The sequence below is a fragment of the Felis catus genome, chromosome A2, assembly GCF_018350175.1.
Source record: "Felis catus isolate Fca126 chromosome A2, F.catus_Fca126_mat1.0, whole genome shotgun sequence".
Taxonomy (NCBI): Eukaryota; Metazoa; Chordata; class Mammalia; order Carnivora; family Felidae; genus Felis; species Felis catus.
The window spans coordinates 19,487,646-19,496,791 of record NC_058369.1 but is presented as its reverse complement, the minus strand read 5'-3'; positions in this window follow the sequence as shown (position 1 = coordinate 19,496,791).

The window sequence follows — 9,146 nt, the reverse complement described above, 5'->3', positions numbered from 1 at the left end:
CACACGTGAGAAGCTTCAGGGTGCTGAGGAGAACTTCATGGGACTCACCTAACTCAGGTCCTGCAAAGAGAGAACCAGCTTCATTGAAGAGTAAGGCAAGGAAGAGCAGGGATTGGCTGGACTACACCCACCTCTCTGCTCCCCCTTCTCCCTCCTCCCTCTAGGCTCCTATTCCTCCCCCTCCTCTCTGCCACCAACACCCATTAGCTATGATCTTGGATATCATTCTAGCCCCCCAATCCTCCCTTAATACAGTAGAGGCCAGATGGGTCATCTCTGAAGACAGATCTGCTTTGAAGGCATTCTGGAAAGTTCTAGTGGTACATGTCTGATGGTACCTGGGGTTGCTCTGAGCCAAGGCAAGTGAAGGCCCAGGTTCCAGGCCAGAATACTAGTGGAGGTGAGAGAAGTGCATATCCTACCCCCTTGTGCCTCTGCCCCCAACCCTGAGAAGTGTCTTCCCTCCACCTGCTTCTGGAAACTGGAATAGCAGGTGTTTTGCCTCTGTCAGCCACCAGGTGGCAGCAGTGGAAGCCACAGTGTGCCTTGTTCTGTCCTTTCTCTTTGGAGCTGTAAACTTGACCTCCAAAGGGACCCTGAGGTTATCTGGTGGCCCTGGACCTCCAAAGCTGAGGCAAGATGGGGCCATAGTTCCTCCAAGGTACAGGACCTCCTTCCATCTCAGAGGAATGAGGGAAATTTGGCCTTGACTCCTCTCTGCTCTTGTAGGGGCTGCTGGGATAGTAGCTGGGTGGGAAGAACAGAGACTGGGGGTTCCTGGGGTGGGTCTTAGGAGCTTGGCTACCTGAGACACCCACAGCCCTGACCATGCCCACTGATTCCCAGCCGGTAACCAGAGAGGACCCTTCCTGAAGACTGAGGACCCTGGGAAGGTAGAGGAAGAAGGAAGAGGGTGGGGGTAGATGGGGAGAGGAGCCAGGACTGTTGTGCAAGGTCCCATTGCCCTCTACTTGGTTCCCCATCCAGAACTCAGCACCAGGGTGGCATTAAAGACTCTGGCACTGTCCATCTATGGGTTGAGGTTGAATTGGGCCCAGGAGCCACTGCCTCCACCCCACTCCCAAGCACATTTCTCTTCTTCGCTATGGAGGGATGGTGTCCTGGATTCTTCCAGTGTCTCACCTCCCAATGTCTTGTTCCCCTCCCCAAGCCCTGCATCACTCAGGCTGCATCAGCCTCCTTGTCATCCACTCCAGCTCCACATGCTTCTCATTCATCTCTATCATACTGGATAAGGAGGTGCCCAGACTTGGTGGCAATCTCGGCATGCACCCTTTCTGCACCCCAGCCATGGGGCTTAACCACGGCAGGGCTTGGGGAACCTGCTTTCTAGGTGTGTAGGGTCCCTGGAGTCATGACCATTTGAGCCCCCTCTGACAGGCTGGATCAAAGCCTTAAGCCTTTATGTGAGACCCTCAGAGATGGGCAGCCAATTGCCCTGGCAACTACCCTTTTTTTACTGGGCCATGAACAAGGCCTATCTTACTCCGACCTGAGTGTGTCCTCCCCCCCGGGGTCCTGGGCACTCGTGGACCAGTAGGGAAAGCAGCTGAAACCTTGTCTCCTAGGAAGGTCTTGGTGAGGTGATGGCTCCTTTGGGCTCCCCAACGCCTGGGAAAGACAGATGATAAACAAAGAACCAATAAACAAGGTATTTTTAGGCTCTGAATGAGACAAAACAAGACTGTGTGGAAATAAAAAGTGGAGGGGGAGCTTCAGATGGGCACTCAGGGAGGGGGAGCTCCTGAAGCACCGGGCTGACACCCGAATGTCAAGAGTTGTTAGCCATGCGTGCATCCGGGGTAGGAGGGTTCCAGATGGGAACAAACAACAGCAGCAAAAGCAAAGGTTTAGAGGTTTCTTAGAGAAACAGCCAAGAAGCCAGTGAGGCAGAAGGAGAGTGGCACGGGCAAGGAGAGGCCAGAGTGGGAAGGGCCTGGACTCACTGGGTGGAGAAGGGTTTATAGCAGGCAGGAAAGGACACCAGGGGCAGATGTGGGAATAAATGAATAGATGAATGAACAAACAAACAAATAAGGCCTGGGACTAGGCCCTCCAGCAGCTCAGCCCTCACACTGAGGTCTTTGTGAGGACAGTCTTGGTCTACTTGACAAATATACCCAGGAAAACCCACCATTTCCTGCCTGGACAGAAGTTTGGCCCACTGGGCAGTTGTGGGCCCAGCAGGGCCTCAGCATCCACACCCGTGACAGGGTAGGGCAAGCCTCTCCCCTCCCCCAGACTCTCAGCCCTCCCATGGAGGTGGCCTGGGCAGGCTGCAGGCAGCTGGGTCCCTGCTACATGGACAGATCCCCTGCAGGAGGCCTCCCCAACTTCCTGGCCCACCCCTGACTCATCCATCAGGCCCAAGGCCACCTTAGCCAGCCCTGACCCCCACCCAGATAGGGAACATTTATCTCCATCAGCTGCTCCCAGCATCCAGGCTCTTGGCCAACAGGTCCTATCTCTATTCCATGGGGCTGATACTGGGTAGCCCTTCCCTAACTCCCAGTCTCATCAGCTGGACTCCCCCAGGGAGGAAGCTACCACAGGTAGGTCCCTGCACAGTTCTGCAGGGGACTGGAGAAGTGACCCCCTCCCACCAAGCCCTTGGGAAACTCAGCTTCTAAGAGCTCAAGATTCATCTGCTCCAGACATCTATGAGTGCCCACAACATGCCCACATGTGTTGGGTACTGGGCACAGCACAGTTAGCAAGGTGGGGGTCCCACCCTCACCCACACTGAGCTGTGTTCCTCTGGCCAGGAAAGACTTGGTTCCCAGGCTCAGCCTTATGATCAGTGCAAACTCAGGAAGCCTCAGGCCTGGGCTCCTCCAGCTTGGAGCCCAGGGGGCCCATAGGCCTCCCCAAGGAGCCTGCCTTATCCTGTTTCAGGGGGTGAAGAGGAATGTCCTCAGAATCTAGCCCTGAGAATGCATAGCCATGCTATGCAGGGCCCTTACCCCACCTGGTACTGGGGCCCAGCCCAATTGGCATGAGCATGTCTCCCCCTGCCCCAGGTGAGAGGCCACAGGCACCAAGGAGAGTATGGGAATCCAAAAGACTGTGCGTGGCCCTCAGTAAGAACACAGCTGCATAGAACACATGTGTGAAGGGTAGCCAATCTCCGCCAGGGCAGGGACAGTCCCTGTTGCCTCCATGGCTGGCATACATGCCTGCCAGGGTGTGAGCATGCCAGGTTGGCATGTGGTGGACTGCCATAGCCATGAGTTATCTCCTTTGATTGGAGGTGATAGGGCTCAGGGCAAGCCACCCCAAAACATGCCATTTTGGCATACTGATTTTGGGGAATTAAAGTTTCTTAAGAAGCAGCTGGTGCAGGAAGGACACTTTGGCCCTTCTCTGTCCCCCTGAAAACAGGAAATACATCTCCCAGGTGAAAAGTAGCCTTCCTGTACCAGGAGGTGGAGAGACACCCTTATCGCCAGAGATGGGAATTCAAGGCCGAGAACCTCAACCATTTACTACCCCTGCCCCAAACTTTGCCTTGTCAGTTCTTCACAAATTTATAATTTCTTTGTCCAAAAGGTATAAAAGCTGCCGCTTTTGTCCAAAAGGTATAAAAGCTGGTCACTTATTTGAGTCTCAGATTTTTTGAGCTTCTGTACATATGAAATTAAATATTTTTCTCCTGTTAATCTGTCTATGTCAATTTAATTATTAGGCTAGCCAAAAAACCCAGACGGGAAGAGGAGGAAGTTTTCCTCCCCTACAGGGGAGGGCCCTGAGCTCAGGGTGTCTTCCACACTGCCCTGTGCCTCTGACCAGGCCCAGGTCCAGAGGCCCGAGCCTGCTTGGATAGCTCACTAGGCAGCAGAGATGAATGGGGGCAGGGCTTTTCTCATTGCTCCCCAAGGGCACAGGAGTCCCCCGGAGTGGGATCTCTCTTCTCTCTCATCCCTTCTGATAGGGCAGCCTGCCTTCTTCCTGAGTTTCCACTCACAGGCCCAGGACTGGCCCTTGGAGCCCCTAATCCCTCCGCTCCCATCAGCCACGTCTTTCTCCCCAACCTTATCTGTCTCCTGCAGCCACCGCTGCCTCCCCTGCGGCCAGCCTTCCCCTCCCTCCAGCCTCACTGCAGGTCAGGTTGTGCTTCCTCCTCCCCTCCCCTCCCCTTCTTTTTCCTCTCCTCTCCTCCCTCTTCCTCTCCTCCCTTCACCTTCCTCCTCCCTCCCTCCCTTTCCCCTCCCCCTCCCTCATAGTCTGTCTCCTCACCCTTCTCCCTTTCTCCCCTCCCTTCTCCCTGTTTTCCTCCACCACTTCCCCTCCTCCTCCTCTGCTCCCTCCCCCCACACATGCCCTCTCGCGGGGAGAGAAAGGAGTTGAAGGGGGCTACTGACAGTGGTCACTGTACTCACTCATCCAAGGTCAGCCTTCCAGGGCTGGCGCTGGACAAAGACCCCTTTGACCACTTCCCTTCAAAGGGGAGGAACAGCTAATGACACCCTACAAAGAGAGGCCCCTGGGGCTGTAGAGATAAGAGGGTCTAGTAATGGGCATCGGATGCAAATGTGAGCTGTGGCCTGGGACGGTTTGCATCCCATCCCCAAGCAGCCTAGATATGCTCCCTGTAATCTGGAATCCAATCTGCAGGAAATCCTCAGGAGGAAACTTTGTCCTCTGGAAAGAATACCATGCATTGAATATCAGCATGCTGCAGTGCATGGGACCACCATGCACCTTTCTTTCTTGGCCTCAGGGCTTCGGTCTTCCCATCTGTCTGGAAGGTGTGCAAAGGAGTTGGGTATCAGCCAGCCCAATGATGACCCAGGGTCAGTTCCTTTCCTGCCTCTGCCACTTTCTACCGTGAGCTCCCCAGCAAGTCTCTTAAACTCTCAATGTCTCACTTTCCCCACCTATACAATGGGATCAAGAGGCACACCTCTGCCACAGGGCCGGTGAGGACCTCAGGGGTTGCCTGGCACATGGACATTGTGAGGAGGCAAGGAGGAGAGTATCATGGTGGAATGTGGCAAGATGGACCTAGGTTAGCAGTGAGCAGAAGAGGCAATCAAGCCCACCCCGGGGTTCCTGGTTGACCCAGAGAGGAGATGCAACTGGGATTTATCCTTGGCCTTGCAAAAATAACCAAGGAATGCTGGAGAGGGTCAAGCAGGGGGGGTGTGACTTGGGAAGGGCACTCCCTGAGGAGCTCATTGCTTGTTGGAAAGGGAGGGGGACATGGAGGGTGTGCAGGCAGGGGACAGGAAGGCCAGGAGTGTGATAAGAACCAAACCCAACAACTACAGTGGTGTGAAAAGCTCCTCACACGGTAGGTGCTCAGTGAAGGCTCATCCTCTGACTTCTGCCTCCTCCAGGAGGTATCTTCCTTGCCACCCCTCCTCCTTTCCTAGTGCCTGGGGTCAACTCAGGGCTGGGCAGAATTCAGGAGCTTTCCAGTGCAGATTTGAGAGAGGAAGGCAGATGGCATGTGAGTGGGAGGCCTGGCCTACCCCTGCCCACCCTGGCAGGCTCAGAGAGAAGTGCCTGTAGAGGGGAGTCCCAGAGTGACTGACGCCTCCACAGACACACTGACAGACTGATGGACAAAGATAGAATGCCTCCTCCTCTGGTCAGCCCCCAGTGTGTCCAGGAATACCTTGAGGAGGTGTGGCTGGCGTGGTCTATTACAGCTTGATCATGGAGGCCTTGAATGCCAGGCCCAGGAGAGACAGTGATAACAGCTGTTGGCTGCAGCTAGAAGTAGAGTCTGCCAGTGTGTGTGTGTGTGTGTGTGTGTGTGTGTTGTGTGTTGGTGAATGCATGTGTGGGTGGGTGTATGCAGTCCTCTCCTGCTGCCCTGGCCTCTCTGGGAAGCACATCTGCAGTGCTATGCTCCCAGGTGGGCAGGCAGGTGCCCACTTAGGCATTGAGACATCCCAGCTCTCTGCCTGCCCACCACCTCAGCCACCTCTGCCAATGGACCACATGGACAATGAACACATCAGGCAATTAAACAGCAGATCAGTTCAACTTAACTTCGTAGAGGAAAGCAGCTGCACTCAGCTGAGGGAGGGCAGGGCTTCAGGAGACAGAGGCTGCACAAGGAGGGGATGGGAGCTGGTAGGGCAAGGTGTGTGTGGGGGTGAGGCAGGAGGCTGCCAGAGACAGCTCCTGAACACACCCCAGGGAGGAAAGCAGAAGGCAAGGGGAAGGGAAAGGAACTATGACCAAGGTCACTGACCAAAGGGACCAGGACGGGACTCAGTGGTGGCAGAGAGAATAAGAAGGATGTAAAGGAGACCCAAGGTGGGCAGAGGATGAGCTTGTGCCCTCTCAGCTTCCCAAGGGTCCTCTCCTGGTGGGGCAGGGGCCAGTGGTGATAATACAGACATATTACCCACATTTCAGGATGCTTTAGGACCTGTTCAATTGGCAATGCTGGTCTTGGACTCTGCCAAACATGCCCTGGGAGGCCTTTTTGACTGACCTACATCCTACATTGGAAGAACCGGTCCAATGTGTGAAAGTCCCTAGCACTGGAAAGTCATTCATTCATTCATTCATTCAGTAATGTGCACCAGGCTCAGGGTTTGACACAGGCAGACACCGAGAGGAATCAGTGCACACATGGGTAAACATCCTACAGCAGGGGAGAAGACAGGGACAAGAGTCTGGCTCAGGATGGAGGGCACAGAAGTCTCCCTAGAGTGGGTGATCTCTGATCTAAGGTGGAAGAATAGGAGCAGTTAACCAAGGAAAGGAATAGGTGTAGGGAGAAGACAGGGAAGGCACTTAGGCATTGGGGACAGCAGGGGCATGGGAAGAAAGCCAATGAAAACACCCTCCAGAGATGGCACTTTGTCTGTCTGTGGAGACCAGCAGCCAGGGTCAGGACATGGGCGTGGGTTGGAGCAGTCAGTGTGGTAGGTGTGGGAGGGAGGAGCTTAGGCTGATCCTGAGGACAATAGGGAGTCAGGGATGGTTTTGAGCAGAGGTGGGATGGGAAGGCCCATCTGGAGTTTGGATTGTCCAAACCAGAGTGTTGTAACCTGTGCTCTATAGGGCGTGCAGGGCTGGGAGGAGGGATGGATTGGTTGTGGGTGGGAGCAGCATGTCTGGGAATAGATCCTAAGTGCAGTGTGGGAGGTGTCTCATAAGGTGACTCGAGTCAGAGGTCAGGATCCAGGAGAACAGGGGCACCTGGGAGGCTCAGTCAGTTAAGCATCTGACTTCAGCTCAGGTCATGATCTCACGGTTTGTGGGTTCGAGCCCCACATCAGGCTCTGCGCTGACAACTCGGAGCCTGAAGCCTGCTTCAGATTCTGTGTCTCCCTCTCTCTCTGACCCTCCCCTGCTCGCACTCTGTCTCTCTCTCTCTCAAAAATAAATAAACATTAAAAAAAATTAAAAAAAAAAAAGGATCCAGGAGAACAACATGCATACTATGGCCCAAGGATGAGAATGGGGCCACAAGCAAGGATGGACTTGGAGAGAAGGTATGAGACCATCAGTGGGGACAGAGCCCTGGGACAGGCATGATCCAGGGACAGCTGGAAGAAGACATGTCCGAAGGGACTGAGACAGTGTAGCTAAGGGGCAGGAGGGGAGGCAGGTGTGTGGTGTGGAAAGCAGTTGCTAACAAGCCAACAAGCCACATGCTGGTGAGGGGCTGTTGTGTGCATGTCAGAATCAGTGGGGGGCCACCAAGGCCTTGGAGCTGCATATGGCAGCTTTGGGACTGAGGAAGTAGAGATCAGAGTGTGGATACCATGGGAGGAGTGTAGGAGAGATGAGCAGACAGGCAGACGGATGGAGGCATGTGTGGGAATGGGGGTGATTTGGGAGGGGGAAGATGGCTGTGGGAGCACTGGGAAGAGGGTGGGGAGGGGCTGGTGGGAGAGTAATGGAGATGTCATGAGGGGCAGAGCATAGTGCACCTTAGCATGAACATAGATATGTGATCTTAGCCAAGACCCTGTCTCAGTTTCCCCATCTGTAACACGAGGGGGCTCCCCTTAACTCATTGGCACTGGGGATCCTGTGGTGAACAAGACAGCCTGGTCCCTGCCTCTGGGGCACAGCCTAGAGGGGACCAGACAAGAAAAGAATCACCCCCACCCACCACCCACCCCGCCCCAGGAATGAATCAAGGAAAGGGAATTAAAGCAGCATGAAGGCTCAGTAGTGGCCAGGCCTGCTCCCGTGCTCACTCCCAGTTGTCCCTGGGGAATCCATGACTCCATCATTTTCTCTCTCTATGGGTTGGAGACAAGCACACGTCCTCCCCCTATCTCCCTGACTTGGTGCAAGCCTGGCCAATCAGCTTCCTCCAGCTTCAGGACCATAATGACTTTCTGGGATGGGCATGTGACCAATTCGATGCTGAGGCTTCTGCCGGGGGTACAGGAATGAGGTATTCTGAGGGGGAAGGACATGGAAGGTCTTGGAGAAGCATGGAGTTCACACTCAGAGAAGTATAAGATAGAGAGGCTGTGTTCTGGTAATAATGTTTGAGCACCTGTATCCAGCTATGCCTGAAGCTCATAGATCTGGACTTTTCAGTTACTTGTGCCAGTAAATTCCATTTTGTTACTGCAATAACATGAATCATGGTTTCTGCCTCCCAATTTACAACGTGAAGGATGAAAGTACCCCCTATGCCTGGGCAAGGCTAAGTGAAGAAGGGGGGAGTTTCTCAGCAAATAGAATAACATGAGCAAAGGCCCCAAAGGGGTTGAAAAAAGCTTGACACTATTGAAGAATTGAAAAAAGCTGTCAGGGCAGGGAGCCCAAGAGTGGAGGCAGGAGACCAAGGAGTTGCTGGAACTGCCATGTTGGTGAGAGTTGAGGGGGTCTGTGGAATAAATCGATCAGGGGTTGAACTGCACAAGAAGGGTTGGTGGGTCCAGTGAAGAGTGAGGAAGACTAGCCAGCAAAGCTTTCCATGTGAGGCTCAGGAGAGAATCTGGAAGATCCTAGGAAGACTGGAGCCTTGGAGATACCAATCCCAGAGACAGAAAAGGGAGTACTGGAGTAGGCCTAAGATGGAACCCCAAGTAACAGCCAGACATGGGGCAGAGGAGGGCACTGGGGTCTGGAGAGGCAGGCCACCTCGTCCACTGTGTGTGATCTGCCTGGTGGGGTCTTTGGTGGCCTTGGAC